The following is a 23,335-nucleotide window of genomic DNA, read 5'->3' as shown; positions in this document are numbered from 1 at the left end:
ATATTGATTTCTGTCATTTTGAAAACCTTTTTGATTATGTCAAAACGAACACTTCTTATTGGAAATTATTTGTCATAGTATAATTTGTCCGAATCATTTAAAGTGTATGCTACTTCAAATGTTTCATCATCCAAATTTGCTTTTGATAACAAAAATTCTAAACTATAAGACCGTTTAACCGACGAATTTTGACTGTTGACTGACGAATTTGACCCTCCAGACTCAGATTTCGACTCGGACTCCTCATCAGTATCCAACACTTGATCGACCACCTTTTTAATTAACTCAGACTCATGATCAGTATCGAACGAGGTAAACGTGACATCGATGTTGTCTGGTAAAACGTCAGTTGTGTCAGTTTTTAACTTTATATTGACTGCTTTCTCAAGTTGCTCCTCATTTGGTTTCCTAGGAGAATACCCATCCCAAATTGGAGGTGGACACTTGTTATAGCTAACAGTCGGTTTCTTACCACAGTCTTTCTTCTTCCTTGGCTTCTCGTCTTGAAAAGCTTCCAAACCTGCAACAGTTGGATAAACACGATCAATGAGATAATCAGAAGTAGTATAGCTTAACAATAACCGCCTAATTCTTTCATTTTCAATCTTTTCAGTTTCCAACTCTTGCTTCCATTTGGCACTCTCTTCAATGTAGAAATTTATAGCCTTTTGCTTTGACATTAAAGTTGCATTCATCATTGTCAGCGCCTGTTCTCTTTCTGAGTTTGTTGTTTGGAGACCAGTTACTGTTTTATTCAACACGTCGTACGATTCCTTCACATAATTGAGGTTGAACAATAACTGCTCCTTCTTCTTTTCATACTCAGCTATGATGTCGTCTTTAGATGCACAATCCTTGCAAACCTCCATGCACTTCTCACACGGCTTGACGACTTCAACAATCTTCTCAACTTCGATTGTTTTAAAAACTTCTACCACTTTTTCTACTTCAATCACCTTTTCTACTTCTTTCACAACATCAGTAATTTTCTCAGCAACATTCTCAGCGTTTTGAATATCATCTTCAGATTCAACTTGTTGTTCTTTAGCAGTTCGTTTCTCCTTTAGTTTCTCTATCCGATCTGCAAAATAGAAATGAAAACTTTCAGGAGAAAGATGAGATTTAGCAACATTTATATGTTTTTCCTCATCATCACTGCTGCTGTGATCAGGTGACTGATCAAACTGAACTGTTTTTTCAGAATCATCATCAGAAACATCAGAAACAGTCGGTGTTTTATCAAAAACAGCTGTCTTTTCTGAAACAATCTCATTCTGTACACTCTCATCAGAACTAACAACATATTCAACATTTTCAACTGAATCTGCTGAAATTTCTCCAGATCTTTCAGAAATTTCATCATCAACACTATCTGAATTTTCATCAGATGTAACAGACTTTTCATCCTCACTAGACACATTCACTCCAATCGATTTCATCCAAGTAGTAAACAGATCTGGCTCTCGGACAATCTTGGCAATGAACGCTTTAAATTCTCCCTTTTCATCCACAAACATATCCCAACTGAAACCTTCTGGTAGTTTCTCATCATCTTGATCAATAATGCGTGCTGCTGTGGCTTCAGATGATATATAATCATTCCAGCTAAAATCCACAACACATGCTCTTTTGGAATCTTCAATCTTTCTCCCGTGAGCTGTCTGTGGTTCTTGGGATTGACCAACTTGCTGATATATGGCTTTGCGGTAGTAATCATCTTTCCCGAATGGATTCTGTGCTCCGCTAGCTTCTCTTCCCTTGCATTCCCACTTGAAATGGCCTTTCTCCCTGCATCGAAAACAAGTAACTTTAGATTTATCAAAACCTAAAGTAGATACATGAGCATCTAGAAAGTCATTTCTCCCAGTAATGGTTTTGAATTTCTCAGCTCGTCGAAGAACACTAGCAAGACACCATTTGATATCCATGAGTTCCATTTCTTCAGCGTCTATTTGATCGTAATCCTCTTTGGTAAGCATAGGATTTCCGATCCGACCAGCAACAAGACCTTCATAGGATAACAGAGCTGAACCCATAAGTGCCATGTGGTCTTTAGCAATGTCTTCAGAGAAACTTTTGCCTTCTGGAAGGTTAAGAGCTATGTTGCACTGAATCACATATCCGTTTCCGGTTTTTGTACTCTAAGACTGAAAACTCGTGTTAGTCTCTTTCGGATTGACACTCGGAAATGATGAAAACCCGCTGCTAATCTTGTTTGAACTCTGATCAACCTTTTCTGATGAATCTCCAGCACTGAAGGCGGTTTGAATCTTTAGACTTCTTTCAGCTTCAGAAACTGGAATGCTACCTTTATAGTATATTTTTACATCTTGTTGACCACTAGGATTATTCATCCTGGCTATCTTCTGTTGTTCCAGATCCTGTCCCTCTAACTTCTCGATAAACTGACCAATTGTTAGTTTGTCATAAACACCCATGTTTTTCAGTATCATCAAATACGTTCCCCACTCTTTCTGAGGTAACGCATCAGCCAACTTATCAACCCATTCCTCACGACCTTTTTCAACTCCCAACATCGATAACGATCGCACCAAGTGACAGTATCTTTCGATCAACTTTTTAGTATCCTCTCCCGGTAAACTGCTAAACAAATCAAATTCTTTCTTAAGCAATGCCTTCTTGCTTTTGATCATACTTTCACTACCCTCGAATTTTACTTTAAGAGCATCCCAAATTGATTTAGCAGTTTTGTCGTGCTGTAACAAAATGAATATGTCTTCTTTAATCGCCTGCTGTAACAGACTGATCATCATTTTCTCTGCTCTGTACATGGCACGTTCTTGTTCTGAAAATTCGGATATTTGTTTAATAACTTGCAATTCTGTTCGAGGCAATGTGTACTTTTCCAATATGCATTCCCACGATCTGAGATGATTTGCCTGAACCCAGTTTTCAAACCGATCCTTCCACCCATAATACTCCTCAATGCTCATCAATCTAGGGGGCTTTTGAGTCGTTCCCGTCTCATTTTCTAAATTCATTGCTTGAGCAATTGCAGCTGGAGTAGTCAATGTAGCAAAAGCGTTGTAAAACTCGGAATCCATGTTGAATTAGCACGTTTTTCAATGCAGGTGACAGAAAAGCGATCCAACACTGAACAAATAAGCGAACCGGGTGACTGACTAACGAGCGGACCAATCAATTTATCGAATGATTGTTCGAGCGGACCAGAGACTGTTCAAATGAGCGATCCAGAGAAATAAATGTCTTAAGAGCGGTCCAATATGATCCAAATGAGCGATCCAAGATGTTTTTGGAGCGGTCCAAGACGTGATCTAAGAGCGGTTCACGATGACGTCACTTCGAGCGATCCACATATCGAACATGTTTTGACTTGTTAAAACTTCGAATTTTGGCTTCAAACTTTCCAAGGTTTATCTCGATACTATTGCGCACAAGCTGTGAAAATTTGAGCGAATTCCGACCGTGAAATCTTCCCGAACGAAGAAAAAGAAGATGTAGAAGTGAGAAGAAACACTGAAAATCAGCTACAATCTGCAGAAAACCTCCTCCCAAGCTCTGATACCACTTGTAGGATCGTATGCTGACCCGAACGAGTCGTTCAGAGGTTATCTCTTGCGTTTCAGATGCGGAATAATAAGAAATACAAGCAGAAGTAGCTTGTTCTTCTTTCTAATTGCTTGTTTTATTGATTTGCAACGTTTTACAGCTCGATCGTCACACCGGCAGAGCTTCGGCGTGGAATTCGGACTTGACGTTATGAGGATCGCTCAAGCAACCCCTATATATAGGCTGCTGGGTCCGCTCATGTGACACATGTTCATAAGAGCGGACCCGGTATGTTCAAATAAGCGGTCCATACATGCCAAATAAGCGGACCAACATCCCTATGTCCCTATGAGCGGTCCTAGCATATAACACCTATACAGACTCCTGTTTTCTCGTAAAACGTGCCCTATGCTATACAATACGATATAAGACCTGATCCTAGACACCTAGACGCAATCAACAGATGTAGTGCACTAACACCCTTGTTTTTGAACCGAAAAAGATAAAATTGAAAGGGTAAACGGGTTGTTTTGGGAAAAACGGCACTTGGGATTTCATTTTCGGGGGAAACCGCTCCTACTTGGTTAAAAATTTTTAGATTTTCGGGACCGGGACGAAAAATGAAGATTTTGAGTAACAGACGTCTGGACACGGGGTCGTGCCCGCTGAACACGGGGCCGTGTCCAGCTCACTGTTTGCAGTTTCTTTTGAAAATCTCACTGTTTCGTGCTAACTTTTGGTGTATTCTTTCAGATGTTGAAGTTCACAAGGTTTAACGCGAATGAGCTCGACGCTAGGGCAAGATACGAGCTACTTCAAACAAGGCCCGAGGAGTACCCCAAACAAGCATGCACGGACCTGTTAACCTTGGTAAACCAGCTGGACCGATTCAACAACATCGTTACGGGACAACTAAGAGTTGCATTAACCACTCGGCTTCGGTCGGTGCATCAATGCACCGTGGAGTTCTATAGTACTTTTACCTTCGCTTCAAGGTGTGACCCGTTCGATAATGAAGGGGTTGCATTTCGATGTGGTGGGACAAATTACTCAATCTCTATGGCACAATTCGGGGCAATAGTGGGACTGTACGCGGAAGAAGAATCGGGGAACGAGGAAAATACCGGGGGATTACGAGATTTGGATGAAAATGAACGTCAAGCCGCATGGGCCCAAATCGGTGAAGGAATCTACAACCCTAGCAGCACCAAGAGTACTAAGCTGAGGGATCCACTCTATCGCTACATTCATAGGCTCCTCACCTACTCTCTTAGCCAACGTCACGACAGTAGTGGCGTTGTGGGGTTGAAAGATTTGGTAGTCCTTCACTGCATCCACAACCGAAGGGCCCTCGATGTTCCATACCTCCTGCTGCGAAACATGCATCTGAACCGCCTTGCTCGTGCTTCAACACCTATCTTCTTCGGAGGGTGGGTGTACCGCCTCTTCAAGCACTTCACGCGCATCCCTAGGTCCTTTGAAAGGAGCCCATGGTCGGGACGAGTTGACTATCACATCTGCCGAGCCATGAACTTACTTTATGAGGCGGAAGACGGGTCAGTGAGCTTTCAGAGGATGCAGGGCCATGCATGGAACCCACGGGAGGCCCTAGTTCTTCACGCTCCACCTCCTCATTACCAGTATCAACCCGATGGTGATCCGGGTCAATCCTCCTCACAAGGAGGTGGTTTTCCTAACCTTCAAAGTTTACATGATCTTTTGCAGGAAAACCTCATGTGCACCAGGAACACCTACAACCTTGCCAACAATACATACCACTGGGTCGGAGCTATCGAACGAAACATCAACGATATACAAGACGACATCGGCAGCATCCGGGAGTATATGGCGGGTCATGGGGATGGAGGTGATGACAGCAATGAGGACATGGACTAGGGGGTTGAAGGAGCAGGAGCGGGGTGATGACGAGCCCACAGGTTAAGGTCCCTTTATCTGTCGAAACAATTTGTGGCCTGCGTGCTAAGTGTTGAACAATTTACATTCCCTAACTTCTTTTATTTTCTACTTTATTTTTCTTTTACTCTATGGTTTGAACAATTAACTTTGGTAATTTAGGATTTTGGTATTGCTTGGTATGGTATTTAGTGATGAAACAGGTACAAACCAAGGCTTAGAGTGCTAAGCATTAGCGCTCATAAAGCCAGGATGGGAAAACCAGAGGAAGGAATCTATTTTCAGGCTTACAGACTGTCCACAAGGGGACGTGTCCAGCCGACACGCCCCCGTGCTCACCTCCCAAACCTGCTGTTTGGTTACTTTTCTGCAGATTTTTGCCAGACACGGGGCCGTGCCTAGCCACCACGCTCCGTGTCCATCTTCTGTAAGTTTTCATTACTGGCAGTTCACCACGGGGTCGTGTCCAACGGACACGGGGCCGTGTCCAGACTGCCAGTAACATAAATTTTTGCTTTTAAACACCATGTTACACATTCAATCAACCAAAAAATTTATTTTTGGGTCACATTGAGGACAGTGTGTAACTTAAGTGTGGAGGGATGCTAAAACCTTGAATTTTGCAAGTCCTAATAACAAGCCTTACACAAAACTCTATTGGAACCGCTAATCACCCCCAAATTTTTTTTTTCAAAAATTTTTCAATTTTTTTACTTGTCTAAAGTTTAAGTTGGGAATTCTAAGACCATCAAGGTTATATTTTTACAAATTTACAACCAATAGCGTCGTGATAAAAAGAACCAACATACGAAAATTATGAAAAGGCATGACAAGCTTAGTTAAAATTCGATTATATATACTTGATCACATAGAAAAACCCATTCCCACAAAAAGTGAGTTTTAAGCCTTTATTGAGCATACAAATATACATCTTTACGCTAAATGCTCCTTTTTCGTTTCTTGTGTGAATAGCCGCTTGGTTCTTACGACTCTAGAACTTGCCACGACAATTCATTCCCGGTCCTTACCATTATTTTTATTTTTCTTTTCACTTACCCAAAAACTCCCCCTAGTTAACCCCTTTGAGCCTAAACCTTTTCATTTCATACCTCCAAAAACCCTTTTTACCCACCAAAAAAAAACCCCCTTTTTATTTTTACCCTATATTTTAGTAACAAGCTCGGTTTTCATGTGACTAAAAAAAATGAATGATGAAGTTAGAAATAAACAAACAAAGCTCTTAAAACAAAAGCTTGTTTGAAGAAATACTTCATTAAGAATAAAAAGTCACTAAAACAAAATGTTTTACGAAAACCGACGCTTTTTACGCTTTTCGCCCTTTACTAACCACTAACCCAACTACCCACCTTTAGCCCAAGCCTTTACCCAAAAAAGTCCTCTTGATATTTACAAAGGTAACAAGTTAAAAAGGAGGAGGATTGATTGTTTGGCAAGCCTATGGTAGGAATAAGTTCCATGCCGCTCTCGAGTGATTCACTAAAAAATTACACCTTCGGCCGAGTGTGAGTGATTTCTCCCGTGAGGTATGTGAACTTGTATATAAATGGAATTTTAAAAAGGCATGCTATGCCCAAATAAGTAATTTCTCTTATGAAAAGTTCTAAATAAATCATAACGAATAGGATTGTAAATAAATAAAAATAAAACCCAATAAGGATCTTGGATTCCCGACACTCTATGACAAGCCAAAACCTTCTCTTCTACCCATTCCATTTCGGAGTGTAAGCCACATATTAAGGAGTTTTGCTTGAGCACAAGCAAAAATTCAAGTGTGGGGGTATTTGATGTGTGTAAAATGCAACATATAAATTACATCAAATGATGCATAAAACTAACCATTTTTAAGTACTAATGTTGGAAAAAGAGTGTTTTTGTCTTCCTTTTGTATTTTCAGGATTAAATGAGCTCAAATTAACAAAAGAAGCAAAAAGGCGGCTAAATCTAACATAAATACAAGAAAAGGAAAATAAGTGGATTGCCCGACCCCTCGACAACATCCTCCCAAGCAAAACAGAGAAGGCAGAAGACTGAACACGCCCCGTGCTCAGCCAGCACGGGGCCGTGCCCAAGAAGCAGCAGAAAAGACAAACCTATAGAAGCTTCTATTGCCCACCACAGGGCCGTGCCCAGCGAACACGGGGGCGTGGTGAAAGTACTGCAGGCGCATTAATTGTAATTGCGAATTACAATTAATGAGGAGAGAGATTGTCAGACGGGCACGAGGCCGTGTGCAGCGGACACGGGGCCGTGCCCAGGCTTCTGTTCAGCCTATAAATAGGAGTGCTTGGCTTCATTGCAACTCATCCCTTGGCACACCACCTCTCTCACACTTCATCCACCACCCACCACCATCACAACACCATCATCCACCACCATCATCCATTGTCCATCATAGAGTGTGTGAGTCGTCTCGGGATCCAAGATTGATCGTAAGATTTCTTGACAATCAAAGCCATGTTTGCCTAAGTCTCTTACATCACTTGGTGAAGACAAGTGTTTAGTATAATACTTTTTATTTTTAATCTTTTTCACTTTTTATTTGGTTTTGTATTAATGACTTTAATAACTAGTTGCTTATGTTGAAGGTGATTCTTCCTTATCGTTTGTCCGTGGTGTCTTGGCATTATTTTACTGTCTATATAAAATAAAAGATTTTCACCATTCATATCTCCACGGTCTATATAGAGGTATGTTGGCTACCTGGTCGGGGGTTAAGGGAACGGTTTGGTAAGGGTCTTGCCCTTGTTCAGCGTTTAGAGGTCCTGCAAGGGACCTGGGTCAAATTTAGTAGGATCTCCTTCAATGCCCATAGGTATTGGATGGCGGGGATCCAAACTCTTTGACCCCCTCATAAGTTAACTACTATTAATACTATAACCCGGCTATTTAGGACTGTATCCCTGCTGACTCAGACTACTTAGTCGAGGGTAACGTCACCTCCAAAAGAGGGGCCTACCATAATTTGCATTAATAACTTAATTCATTATCTTTCAATAATCCAACCCTTTAGGATTGTATCCTTGCTGACTCAAACTACTGGGTTGAGGGTAACGTCACCTTCAAAAGAGGGGCCTACTACAATAACTAAGATAATCTCTTAAACAAGTGCAAAAGTGCGAAAATAATCAAAGGTTATACTAATACACGAGTCGGATCCAAGTGATTCATCTTGTCTATCTGTTTTTATTTTTATTTTTATTTTTTAGCATTTAGTTAGTTTTTATTTTCTTAGTTTAAAAATCTTTTCTAACATTTTGATTTGATTAGACGTTGAGGATAAACCGGTACTAAAAGCTCTTGTGTCCTTGGACGACCTCGGTATCTTACCAACACTATACTACGTCCACGATGGGTGCACTTGCCCATATGTGTGTTTAGTGTTAGTGAATATCGTGTTTTATAAATTTAAAACTTGGCTAAAAGTGTGAAAAGGGCTTAAAATATACATCTAAAATATATACACACTGACACGTATCAATAATGTAGTCATTTCATTTCTAAGGAGTCAATTACATAGATTGAAATCAAATACAACAACTTGAAATAAAAGAATTACATTACAATGAAAACACAAATTTAAAATGTGTTTCTAGGCATCCTACTAAGTTCCATGCATCATCAACATCATCAATAACCTGCAACACGTTTTAAAAGCATAGTTCAATACAATGTATTGGCGAGTACACTAGTTTTAGACACATGACATAAGTATAAAAAGTATTTCTCAATCCAACATAGCAATTTGGTATTCAATGTCAAACTAGCATGCATAACTAAAAGTCAAACCCAAGTGTTCACAAGAATTATAAGTGTCCCTCGCCACAAAAGTGAACGAGACTGTTTATGTATAAGAATGATGACTTAACAATACCACGACGGGCGACGTGCTACTCCTATAGCGCTATAATTGTTAAGGTGGGCTAGCTAAGTTAATGACAAGTAGCATGTATGAAACTAGCATGAACCTAAGCATAACAAAAACATGTATAACGGATTGAGAGATTAAATTAAGTTTGCGTGTGTGTGTGCATTTTGTAATTTAACATGTTACAACCAAAAGTGTGTAAAAGTAGCAAAGCTCAAATATATCCTAATGTGTCGGATACTATGTTAGAGTAACGGGACATAAATCGGCGAATCGTATGGAATGAAGTCTTGTAAACCAAATGAGTGTTGGAACTCATATGAAATGGTTTAACAAACTTAACATTCTAATTTGGAATGAATCCTAAGTGATTTCGACCCGTTATGACACGTTAAGGTAGTTTACGCTACTTTAACGTGTCATGTGCGTAAAAGTATAATCGGAAGGTCAAACAAGTCTTATGATAAGTCTTATATGCCAAAACATGTTTTATAAAGTTGCAACATCAGTTTATATGTCAAAAGGTTGGTTACATATGCTTAAAATGGATTTATGCGCAAAAAGGGCATTTTGGTCATTTTTAGGCATATAACAATCGACTTATCATAACACTAACCAAACGACGTGACCATAAGGTATAACCTCAGGAGGTTATTTCCTATACCACTATGGTCACAAATATGTGTTTGGTCGGATTCTAAGATCAACCAAACGGGTCGGATGCAAAAGTCAAAGTGGTGGTCAAGACCGCTCGACTTACGACCTTAAATAAGCACTAAACTAGAAATGACGAGTTAGACATGTTAAAATATGTCTAACTAAGTTGCAAAACTGATTTGGTATCAAAACTTAGTATTTTGATACCCGAAAATAGTTTCATCGTAAAATGCACATAATGTGCTTTTTTGACCGAAACTTTGACTCGTCACTTCGACTAGTAAACGTGGTAATCAGAAGGTGCAATCGCTAGGGATTATAACCTTCATTATTACAATCACATTGCAAAGTTCAATTGAACTTTGACATAACCAACTATTATGGTCAGAACCGAAAGTCAAATAGAAAGTCAAACTGTTTGACTTTTAGCTCAAAATAGCTAAATAATTGAAACAAACTAAGGATGAGAACTTATTTGTGTTAAGGAACACTTAAGATCTCGGATAGGAGGCCTCCAAAAGATGGAAGCAAGCTCCAAGAATGTGGGAGAGATGAGAAGATGGAAATGAGCAAATGAATTGGTTGATGATCCTTGCTATTTATAGCAATTTGGATTGCATTTGATCAAGACAAGTGTCCTAATAGGTGGCAAGGATCATGAGGATGTTTACAAGTGTTAAAATCTGCTTAAAATGATTGATCATCACACATCTTGGTCCCCAAGTTATGAAAAACCATGGCTGTAAACAGGTTGTGCAGCTGAAACACCTTTCTTCCCAGAGGAGGCTATGGCGCCCCGCGACAGAGGAAGGCCTCACCCGTCGCGCCCCGCCACCCTCTTTATCACAGTTTCAGGTTTTGGCAAAACAGGTCCCTGCACCAAATTTGATGGTTTTTTATGCTTTTAACCCTCGTTAACCCAAATTTTAGGCTTTAAAAGGACGTTAAAGCATATGTGACTTGAATTATGCCCGAAAATGTCATGGATGTCGGTTCGTTCGGTTGTACGATCGCATTTCTCGCTCAATTACGACGAACGCTTTAACAAACGCGAAAATGACCGAAATTTCGCAACGAATGATATTTTTTCATTCTTATTAATCAAATATAAGATTTTATTGATTACAAAAATTTTTGGATGTGCGTATGTGTTCCGTATTAGAAAATATGCGAATCAGCAGACTTTCACAGTTTGTCGCAAATAGTCCCTGAGATTGAATAAGCATGTTTTTGACATACCGAACCCCTCAAACTTATTTCTAAGTTATGTAAAGGGTATTTAGGGTATGTTTAGCTTATGTCCTTGTTCCGGAGTGTACGTTGCGTTAAAATGATTACGTTTGCATAACAGTTTACGTACAACATCTTGAACAGCTTTTTGAGAGTTCGAAATTGTACAAGGATTGAAATGTGTAAATGTCACATGTAATTATACAAGCCCGGGAATGAAACATAAGATTTCATTGGATTCGAAATTGTTCAGTTTTTTATAATGGTTGTAAAGGCACAAATGTCACAACATCGAGATAATTGAAAATCCACGAAAAGAACTACACAACTCTTGATCTTGAGTTAGGTGTTGTTGTTTTCGCTCTAAAAATTTGGAGACACTACCATTATGGTACGAAATGTGTGGTTTTCACAGACCATAAAAGTCTCCAACATATATTCAGTCAGAAGGAATTAAACATGAGACAACGACGTTGGGTCGAACTTCTGAATGACTACGACTGTGAGATTCGCTACCATCCCGGTAAGGAGAATGTCGTAGCTGATGCACTTAGTCGTAAAGAACGTGCCAATTTTCACTCTGTTCGAGTTCAGTCTGATATCCAAACACGCATTTTCGAAGCCCAATGTACTTGCGTAACCCAAGGCATGATGTGTAATGAACTGCCACATAATCTTGAGCTTCAGCTTGAAATAAAAGACGATGGGTTACTCTACTTCTTGAACCGTTTGTGGGTTCCAACCAAGACAATCTTCACACACTGTTAATGAACGAGGCTCACAAGTCTCGTCATTCTATTCATCCTGGTGCGGACAAAATGTACATGGATCTTCGTACCCAGTATTGGTGGCCGGGTATGAAGAAGGACATAGCCTTGTACGTATCCAAATGCCTTACTTGTCTTAAAGTTAAGGGAGAACATTAACGTCCTTCTGGTTTGCTTGAACAACCAGAAATTCTGGTATGGAAGTGGGAGAACATTGTAATGAATCTCATCACTAAATTACCACGCACTTCAAGAGGTCACGATGCCATTTCGGTAGTCATTGACCGTCTGACTAAGTTAGCATACTTTTTGCCAATTCGTGAAGATTTATCTGCTGACAAACTTGCTAAGATCTATGTTGATGAGATTGTATCTCGTCATGGTGTTCCTTTGAACATCATATCAGATCGTGATGCTCGTTTCTCATCTCATTTTTGGAAGACCATGTAATCTACCATGGGAACCAAATTAAATCTGAGCATTGATTATCATCCTCAAACGGATGGACAAACCGAAAGGACAATCCAAACACTTGAGGATATGCTTAGAGCTTGTGTGATCGACTTTGGTGGTAGTTGGGATTCGCATCTGCCTTTGATCGAATTCTCCTACAACAACAATTATCACTCTTGCATTAATATGGCTCCATTCGAGGCTCTCTATGGTCGAAAATGTCGTTCACCTGTCTGTTGAAATGAAGTTGGTGAAGCTCATATCACCGGACCAGAACTCATTCAAGAAACAACGGACAAAATCACGAAAATTCGCAATAACCTTTTGACAGCTAGAAGTCACCAAAAAGAGTTATGCTGACAAACAACGCAAGCCTTTGGAATTACAAACTGGTGATCATGTTCTTCTCAAGGTATCCCCTTAGAAGGGTGTGATTGGATTTGGAAAAAAAAGGTAAACTTGCACCTCGATATGTGGGACCTTTTAAGATCATTAAAAGGATCGGAAAAGTGGCCTACAAACTCGAACTACCTCCTGAACTTGGGAACGTACATCCAACCTTCCAGGTGTCCAACTTGAAAAAGTGTTTAGCCGATGAAAACCTCCACATCCCTCTTGATGAAATTCGCATTGATAACACTATGCACTTTGTCGAGAAACCAGTGGAGATTAAGGACCGTGAAGTCAAGAAACTCAAACAAATACGAATACCAATTGTTAAAGTTCGTTGGGAATCCAAACGTGGCCCAGAGTTTACCTGGGAACGAGAGGATCAAATGAAAGTGAAATACCTACATCTTTTCTCACAAGTCTCCTCTGATTAAATTTCGGAACGAAATTTCCTAAAGTAAGGGAGACTGTGACATTTGCAATTTTCGAACATTGTACAATTTCGATCATTTTCGTATTCAATAAAATTTATATTTTATTTATGAAATACGTAATCGAATGATCGAGTGAAACGATATTCATAACACTTCTGGATCAAAATCCGAGTTACATAAGCCTTAACATCTTTATATAACCTAAATATTAGGTTAAAAGGGTTAAAAATGACAAAAATGCGATAATACAAGTCTAGAGGCCAAAACTGCCAAAAAGCAAAACATTTATTCTGCAGAGGATCTTATGGACCGTAAGACCCCAACCCTTACGGTCCATAAGGGACACCCAACACAACAGAATGGTAGCTGTCCTGCCCAGCTGCATTTCTTGGCCTCCAAGTCGCGATTTTTGCCACAATTCACCTCCTATGTACACCTAGGATGACACTAAGCATGTCTTTAAAACCTGAGTGAACACTTGGCTTGATTTGGTAATCTTTTAATCACTATAAATAACCTTGATCAACCTCATTCAAAACTTGCACCTTCAATTTTCTTTCTCTCTTCTATTTGGAGATGCTTCTGCTTATAGAGGCCTCCTACTGAAGTTCTCATCTTCCTTTGAACACAAGTAAGTGTTCTTCCTTAGTCTTTTTCATTATTTTGGCAAATTATGAGCCAAAAGTAAAAAAAATGACTTTTGTTTGACTTTCGATTCTGACCATTTTGGCCAAGTCAAAGTTCAAATTGTACTTTGCAACGTGATCCTAATCATGAAGGTATTAATCTCTCACGATTACACCTTCTGATCATCACGTTTAGTAGGCGAAATGACGAGTCAAACTTTTACGAAATAAAAGTCAAAAGTACATAAAAATGCATTTTACGACGAAAGTGTTTTCGGGTATTAGAACTTAGAGTTTTGACACCAAATCAGTTTTATAACATTATTAGACATGTTTTAACATGTCTAACTTGTCATTTCTAGTTTAGTGCTTATTCCTTAGTCGAAAGTCGAGCGGTTTGACTACCACTTTGAGTTTCAAATCTGACTCGTTTGATCAACCTTAGGATCTGACCAAGCCCATTTATATGACCATAGTAATATAAGGAATAACCCTCTGAGGTTATACATTATGGTCATGTCATTTGGTTAGTCAAATGACGAGTCAGCTATATATATATTGTTAAAATCTGAAAATGCCCTTTTGGCACAAAAATAGTTTTAAACATGTATGGTCATTATTTTAACTTATAAACCGGTCATACAACATAATTAAACTTATTTTGACATATTAGACTCATCATAGGACTTATTTAAGCATCTGAACCCGTAGTTACGCATACGACCCGTTAAAGTGGCGTAAACCACTTTAACAAGTCGTAACGGGTCAAAACACCTAAAAACCCTTTCCAATCAGAATGTAGGGTTTAACAAACCATATCAGGAGACCCTTCACTCGTTTGGACTATAAACCACATTCGATTAAATCTTCCGTTTAAAGTATCGATACACTAACTTATAGTTATCCGATACATTAGGAAACACTTGAGCTTTGTTTACACAAGCCATCTACGCGATCCAAGTGAGTACATAGCTCCTCTCTTTTACGTTTTCTAAATGTTTTGGGGTGATTCATATGTGCTAAACTATTTTCAAGATTTCAAAGCAAAGCATATGGTTTATATATAACAATATGTTTTCAATAATGTGGGAAACTTGTTGGTGCGTTATCCATGACACGAATATGTTCAGTAACTTTGGCCAAGCCGACCAATAGTATGTTATGGTACCATAGTACTGACAATCCTGTTACCAAATTTCCCAGGGTTTGTGGGGGTGTTTGGGGGACGACATAAAATGTATTTTTTAATAGACCCTTTCTTGGTTTGTTAGTCGAGACGAGTCAACACAGGCTTGAATATATTCACCAAAACGACCACACATGTTTACTCAATTAAAACATGGACGATTGGTTTATACATAACACGTACAAATGGTTTATACAAAACAAGGACGACTGACGAATGGTTTATACTAAACAAGGACGATTGGTTTATACAAAACAAGGACGATTGGTTTATACAAGACAAGGACAAATGGTTTTAGACAAGTCACGAATGGTTTTCAATTAAAGATATATAAACTATACAAAGTTTTCTTTTAAATTGATTTCTTATACGGTTTTACAAAAGAAACATTTTTGTCGAGATTCATGGCTACAAGGTTTTGTTACTCATACCAACTTTTATAGTTGGTTAAACATATTGCAATACCAAACATATTTAATGCAAGTTTGGTTACACAGTGTTCACTCATCGACTCTCGTAGTCGGACGAGGTATTGTAATAACAAATACAAAGCCATGAATTTGACTCATAAAACCTATGTTACTCACTAGCATTCATTGTTGCCGTCTTTTTCACATATGTTTCAAGTGCTAATGTGTGACGATTATGAAAGCATGCTACACATAGGATGGACTCGGGCCTTAGTTTACTTTAAAATTTAAAGACAATTGTTTGCGTTTTGTTTGTGTTTTCCCAAAACAATGTAAATTATTAATACAATGATACAAAACCTTGAATACCATGTGTTTGAAACAATTCCTGTAACGTGACTCCCCGACGTTTCCGTCGCGGGTTGTTTCTATACGCGGTCGGGGTGTTACCCTTCCCTAGTCCGAGTGGGTTGAACATGGAGGCGGGCATTAGGTTGATGTTAGCCCCTGGGTCGGCAAGCGCATTGCTTACTAGTGATCCTCCAATGGAGCAAGGAATGTTGAAGCTTCCGGGATCAATTCTTTTTTTTTTTTGAGGGAGTTTGTTGAGGAGTGCCGCCAAGCATTCTTCATTTAAGTTGACTTGTTGGATTGACTCAATCTTCCTTTGTGAGTGAGGAAGTCTCTCATAAATTTGGAGTATTTTGGCATCTGTGTGAGGACTTCAACAAAAGGAAGGTTGATGTGAAGTTGTTTAAGTAAGATTACAAACTTGGTGAATTGCTCGTTGGTCTTTTGGCGAAGTAAACGACCGGGGTAGGGGACCAGTGGTGGTTTGGTTGTTTCGGTGTTTTGGGGTTGAGTATTTTCTTGGTTATTAGTTATGGAGGTGTTTATGGGTTTTGTAGTGATTTGGGGTGATGTTGGTTCATTATCGGGTCCTACCTTCCGGTTTCTCAAATTGATGACGTTTACTTGGGCTTTTGGGTTCGGTTTGTGTTACAAGGCAAGGCTCCTTGTGGTTTTTCGGAGAAATTTTGGGCCATTTGGCTTACTTTTTTTCAATGTTTTGCATACTAGCCCGTTGGTTCCTAATTTTGGCTTCGGTTTGTAGGAACCTCTCCGAATACCTCTTGTCGCACTCAGAGAAAAGATGAGTGATGAGATCCTCAAGTTTTTCTCTTCCTCCTTGTTGTTGTGGTTGGAAGCCTTGTTGCTCATTTCGGGGTTGTTGTTAAAATTTGGGTCGTTGATTTGATTTTGTTTGTTGCTACCTCCCGACTCCCTCCAACTAAAGTTGGGATGATTTCGCTACTCGGGGTGAAGGAGTTGCTTGGGGCTCCCGGTGGTCGTGGAGGATTATTGAGGTAGTTTACTACCCCCGTTTGGTTTTCCATATCTTTCATACAACTCCAGCTTTCGTGTGGTCCGCCATATCCTTCACAAGCCATAACCGAAACCGTTTTATTTAATTTAAGTTTCTTTATTTTCGTGGTTAAAGCTTCGATTTGGGCTTGTAAAGAGGTGGCTTTGTTCACTTTATGGGCACCCAGGGCTATTGATTTTGAACCCCTAGGAGTATGCCAATGAAAATTTTTTTGAGCTATTTCCTTAATTTGGTTATAAATTTCCTCGGGTCGCCGATTCCCAAGGAATCCCCCGGAGTTAGAATAAAGGATCTTCCTTGTGTGTGGTAAAAGCCCATTAGAAAATGGACAATTGTCGACAACATTCAAGACCATGATGCGGACATTTCCTCAATAACTCCTTGAACTTTTCCCATGTCTCGTACAAAGATTCCCCGTCATCTTGAGAGTATGAATTGATTTTAGTCATGAGTTTGGGGGTTTTAGCGGGAAGGAAATATTTGTGGAGAATATTTTGGGCAAGTTCATCCCAAGTGTGTACGGACCCACTTGGGAGGGTGTTTAACCAAGCTTTGGCTCGGTCTTTGAGGGAAAAAGGGTACATACGGAGCCGGATAACATCGTTGGAGGCTCCGTGGGTCCGAGAGGTGTCACATATTTCCAAAAAGTTGGTAATATGTAAATGGGGATCTTCATCGGGTAAGTCGTGAAAAGTGGCGGAATTTTGGAGCATTTGGATTAGGTGAGGTCGAAGCTCAAAATTGTTAGCATCGACATTAGGTGGGTTAATAGCGACTCCAAGATTACCGACTGTATGCCGTAGGTAATCCATGAGAGTATATTGATCCGCCATGGGGAGGTTTTGGGTTGAGGCTTTTGACGGTTTTTGGCTTGAAGTCTTTTTCTTAAAAAGCGCTCGGGTTCTTCTAGTGGCACTTTTATGTCTTTGTCGGAGGTGGAGGTCATGCACCAGGTCGTATTTTCTACGAATTATACGGAATGGCGTGAATTTCTACGAACAAAAACACAAAAGTTGCTGATCAGAAGAGTAGCACGACCCCGTGTCTATGTAGGCACGGCCCAGTGCTGTCAAGAAAAGTTTCTGTTTTCAAGTTCCTAGATATTGGAAGTTTGACACGACCCTGTGCTCTTGTAACATTGCCCATGCTTTTATTTCAGTAACGAGAAAACAAATTCTTTTATGTACTATAGGTCTGCACGACCCTGTGTTGATCAAACACGGCCCCGTGTTATTCCTGTAGAAAGTAGAAAATTGAAAAAAATAAGAAAAATTAAAGAAGCATAAAAATGATTAGGCCGTCGAGTTTAAACTTTCTTAAAACCCGTGTATCCCCGGCAACGGCGCCAAAAACTTGACGTGATGTGAGTGTGCATGAGTTTTAATATATTTTAGTATGTTTTTAATCGTTTATTAAGCTTTAAATTTATAAAACACGATATAACACTATCACTCTCTATGACACGCTAGGGTAAGTGCACCCATCATTGACGTAGTGTAGTGATGGTAAGATACCGAGGTCGTCCAAGGACACACGAGCTTTTAATATCGGAATATCGTCAACATCTAATCTAACCAAATTTTGAGAAAATGTTTATAAAAAAATAAAATAAAGAAGAAAATAAAGTAATAAGAGAGACAAATAGACAAGATAGAATCACCTGGTTCCGACTCATCTTGTATGTAACATTTGATAATTTCCGCACTTTAGGTTTTTTTAAGATATTATCTTAGTTATAGTGGCATATCCCTCTTTTGGAGGCAACGCTACCCTCAGCTATATTGGTCTGAGTCAACAGTGATACAGTCCCGCAAGGCCAAAATATTGAGAGATAATTAAGTAAGTTATTAATGCAAAATGTGGCATGTCCCTCTTTTGGAGGCAACGCTACCCTCAGCCATATTGGTCTGAATCAGCAGGGATACAGTCTCGCAAGGTCGGTTTAAAGTTTTAATAATAATTTATTTATAAGGGATCCAAGCCGTTCTTACTTCCCCCGATTTGATGCTATCTGCCTCAAAGGAAGTCCTAATAAGTTTGAATCAAGTCTTCACATGATCTATACACTGAACGAGGCAAGAACTTTACCCAAACCACCATTCTAACCCCCTTCTAGGCAAGTAACGCGCTTTATATAGACCATAAAGACATGAATGAGGGAATGAACGAAACATGAAGAGATGATAGAATAAAGTTCAATTTCAATATAAAAAATTAGATATTAAAGTCATTAATACAAAGCCAGTTAAAAAGTTTACCAAAGCTTGGAAATAAAAAGTAATACATAAATGACTTGTCTTCACCAAGTGATGTAAGAGATTAGCCAAACATGACCTTTGTTTGACAAAAACTCTTACTATCAATCTTGGATCCCGAGACTACTACACATTCTAAAGATGGATGATTGGTGAATGTGGTGGATGATGGTGGTATTGTGGTGGTGGAGTGGTGGCAAGTGTGAGAGAAGTGGTTTGCCAAGGGATGGATTGCAATTGAACCAAGCACCCCTATTTATAGTTGGAAACAGAAGCTTTTACACGCCCCTGTGTCCCTTCTTCTATGTCTTCATTTAATGAGCTGTGTCAGTCTGGGTGCTTGCACGACCCCATGTGTCAACGGCACGGCCCCGTGGCCATTGTACTTGCTGTACTATTCAAGATTTGCATATCTGGGAGTTGACCACAGCCAGTGTCCATGGGACACGACCCCGTGTCTATTGTCTGCCTCTATTTGTCTTTTTCTTTCTAGAATCTTGAGTGGGGCACGACCCCATGTCTTGGTGGCACGACCCTGTGCTTATCTTTAGATTCGTTGTTTTTGTCTTGGGGTGAAGCTCGGAGGGTCGATATGATGTATCAACTTCCCTTCTTCTGTATTTTTGCTGGTTTTTACCGTTAATTTGTTCCTTTTGTACATTTAAGCTCTTTTAATCCTGAAAATCAAAAGTATAAAAAAACACACTTTTCCAACATTAGTACTAAAAAGGGCTGATTTTATAACTTATTTGATATAATTTATTATGAGTGCAGTATGTCTATCACTTCCGTCAATCACGTATCGTAGCTTAATCAGATGATACAAGACTGGTGCTAATCAGAGCAGAATATAAAGTTCATATGTGTTGAAGCCAGTTCATACAAAGAGATTTGGCAGCTTCTTATGAAGGGACTACTTATTATATAATATGTGGTGTGTTGTTATGGCTTCGTACGAAGAGACTCCCTTCGTACGAACCGAGTCTGTTCGTAGACTGCTTTGTGCGAACCCACTCTGTCACACCCCAACCGATGGCGGAAACATCGGGATGAGACGAACAAATTGCTCAAAACATCATAACACTACATGTGACAATATAATTAAATTTCATTTATTAAAATTGCAAAGTTTCATACATTGTCATAAAAGGAAATAACAAACATTAAACTTAGTTTATTTCAAAAGTGGGTTTCTAGGCCATCCTATTCATTTCTTCAAATCTTGACTTCCTCATCCTGTAGTATGCATTTAAAATAAAGTCAACAAAACATGTTCGCGAGTATACAAGTTTGAATATAGTATAATATGTTTGAAATAGTTTAACATGCTCAAATCCACGTGACTACATGATTTCATATTAACAGTTATACTCGTAACGATGATATCTATGTGTTCAAACCAAAGTTTAATGCAATTAACATAGCCTAACCCTAGAAGGGTGGTAAATGAGTAACATAGAATAAACCTAACAATACCCATAATATTATGGGAGGGGCATTTCTCAACCTACAGCGCTGCCATTGTTAGGGGAGGCTTGCAAAGTTAATGAACACACAGTCATAAATGTTTAACAGTAGCATAACGTGATTAACATGAGTCAAATAGATTCACATGAAATGTGGATTGAGAGTGCAAAAATGTTTAACATAGTGTGTTTGATATAGAAATGCATACAGCACCCAAAATGTGCTAAAATAGAAAATGGGTCATGTATACTCACCTTAGGTTGCGTTGCGTTTTTCTTGGAAAAGGTTAAAACAAGAGATTGCCCAAGAGAATGTGCACAAGAGATTTACCCTATTAATATTGGGAATTTAGAGATTTAAATAACAAGGCATTTATAATATTAACATTTCTAAAATAACAATCATATGTCTCATGTTTTTATATTTTGTAATGAAATACATGTCAATTTATTTATAAATAAGTGAGTAAAAATAAATACTGATTTTTATATACTATTAAAATAATATTTCTGATTTTACCACAGTATTATAAATATTATTACTAAAATTCTGGATTATATAAATAATAATTCCTGATTATTATGTACTTAAAAATAATAATTCTGATATATATAAAGTAATAATTCTGATTATTACTAATATTAATAATATAGATTAATAATTCTGATTTAAAATAATAAATCTGATTATTATATAGAAAATAATAATTCTACTCTAAATAAAATAGTAAATCTGTTTATTATATAATAATTTTGATTTAGATAAAATAATAAATCTGATTATATAAAATAATAAATCTGAATAAATAAAGAATAATAATTCGGATTTAAATAATAATTCTGTTAATTAATTCTGATTTTATATAAAAATTCTGAAAATCTAAAAATAACCTGATTATTAAAAAGAAATAGGAAATAAATTTCTGTTATAAAAATCTGATTTAAAAAAATATTTATAAATCTGATTAATAATATTAATAATAGTAAAAATTATGATTTTTATATAAATAAACCTGATTATTATATAACATAATAATTCTGAAATAAAATAGTAAATCTGATTAAATAAAGAATTATAATTCAGATTTTAAATAATAAATTTAATAATAATTCTGAAAATTTAAAAATAAATCTGATTTATTTTGTTGTAAAAATTCTGATCATAAAAGAAAAAAAACAGAAATAATAATTCCGTTATAAAATTTCAGATTTAAAAATATTACTAAATCTGTTTAATAATATTTCTGATAATATTAATATCTAATAATAATAATAATATTAATAATAATAATAATAATACTAATATTAATTAATAATAATACTAACAATAATATTAACAATAATATTATCAATAATATTACTGTAACAAAAATAATAACACAAAAAAAAAGAATCGGAATCAAAGACGTATAGCCGGAAAAAGAAGGTACCGGACTTGTTGCAGGTGGCGGCAGACGGCGGTGGTCGGTGGTTCCCGGCGGCGAAGGTGGTGGTCGAAGGTTCCCGGCGGCGAAGGTGTGAAGCGGTTTCGGGAGTGAAGGATTATTCGGTGCTCGTTTCGGTGATCGGGGGTGAAAGGAACGAACATGAGACTTAGTCGGGTTTATATAGGGGATGCCAGCAACAGTTTCGAACTTGAAGGGTCAAAGTTTCCGGTCATCAACTCATCAGTCGGAGAAGACGAACCAGTTTGGCGGTTTTTATTTAAATTCAGCGCATTTAATTAGTTGTTAAATATAATTAGATTTCAATATAGTTTGGATGTGGCATGCCCGGCCGAGTGGTTAGTCGTTTGTTTGTTAAGCGTGACGTCCCGAGTTCGATCCTGGTTCCCCCGCGGTTCAACCCCCCTTTTTTACTAACAGTTAATCTGACTAACTGGGTTAGTCACTAACTGAGTTTTCTAACTCAGTTAGTGCTGTCCTTTGATAAAATCAACCTGGTTAGCTGATTTAACTGGGTTTTCACTAACTGAGTTAGTTTAAACTAACCAAACTAAACAAAATCACTAAAATTTTAATTTAAAATATTTATTTATTTAATTTTAATTATTAATTTACTTATCTAAAATATTAATAAAATATTATAAAAATTTATTTAACCCAAGTTTTGATATTTTTACCGAATTAACGTATAAATTCCCGATTTTTGTACGGTTTAGGGTAATCTCTTGGCAATGATGAATTTGAGAGCTGAGATTAAGATGTATTTTCACTGTTTTTACGTGTTTAACATAGTTTATCATGTTTTTAATTGTTTTGACAATACATAGTATTCAAACACAAATATGAATAAAGTAATGCACTTTCATTATGATTTCAAGTCTCGAGTACAATTTGGGAATAAAACCAAATACCACAAAGGTACAATTTACAAAAATAGAAAGTACAAGTAGACTTGCCAAAAATGGAAAGATCGAAAATACGAGGTGTCACACACTCTGCCTATATATATGTGTGTGTAGGGTCTTGGTCATTTGCATCTTTGAGCATTAGAGAGGCGAAGCTCTGCTCATTTGTTTTCGTGGTTGTAAACTGTTATATCAGTAATAGAAAACAACTTATAATTACTTCTTTGTATCTAATCCACACACGTACTTGGATTCCGTACAAGATACATGTTCATCGCTTTCATCGGTCAAGGAATCGATCCTCGAAACGAATCCACATTTATATATTACATTTGGTGCATATCAGTTTAGTATATGCCAATTTATCTTTACACTTTTGAATATTGGCATAAA

General features: G+C 38.0%; 1 non-coding gene across 1 annotated transcript; it reads left to right on the top strand.

The window, feature by feature from the left end:
* Window positions 1-17,219: 17,219 nt before the first annotated feature.
* On the top strand, window positions 17,220-17,326 carry LOC118482308. The gene has a single exon (XR_004868351.1). It is a non-coding gene; the product is annotated as a small nucleolar RNA R71 (small nucleolar RNA).
* The last annotated feature ends 6,009 nt before the right edge of the window (window positions 17,327-23,335 follow it).

Source organism: Helianthus annuus, chromosome 9 (genome assembly GCF_002127325.2).
Source record: "Helianthus annuus cultivar XRQ/B chromosome 9, HanXRQr2.0-SUNRISE, whole genome shotgun sequence".
NCBI lineage: Eukaryota > Viridiplantae > Streptophyta > Magnoliopsida > Asterales > Asteraceae > Helianthus > Helianthus annuus.
Note: the sequence above shows the minus strand (reverse complement) of the source record. Positions and strands in the feature narration are given on the sequence as shown.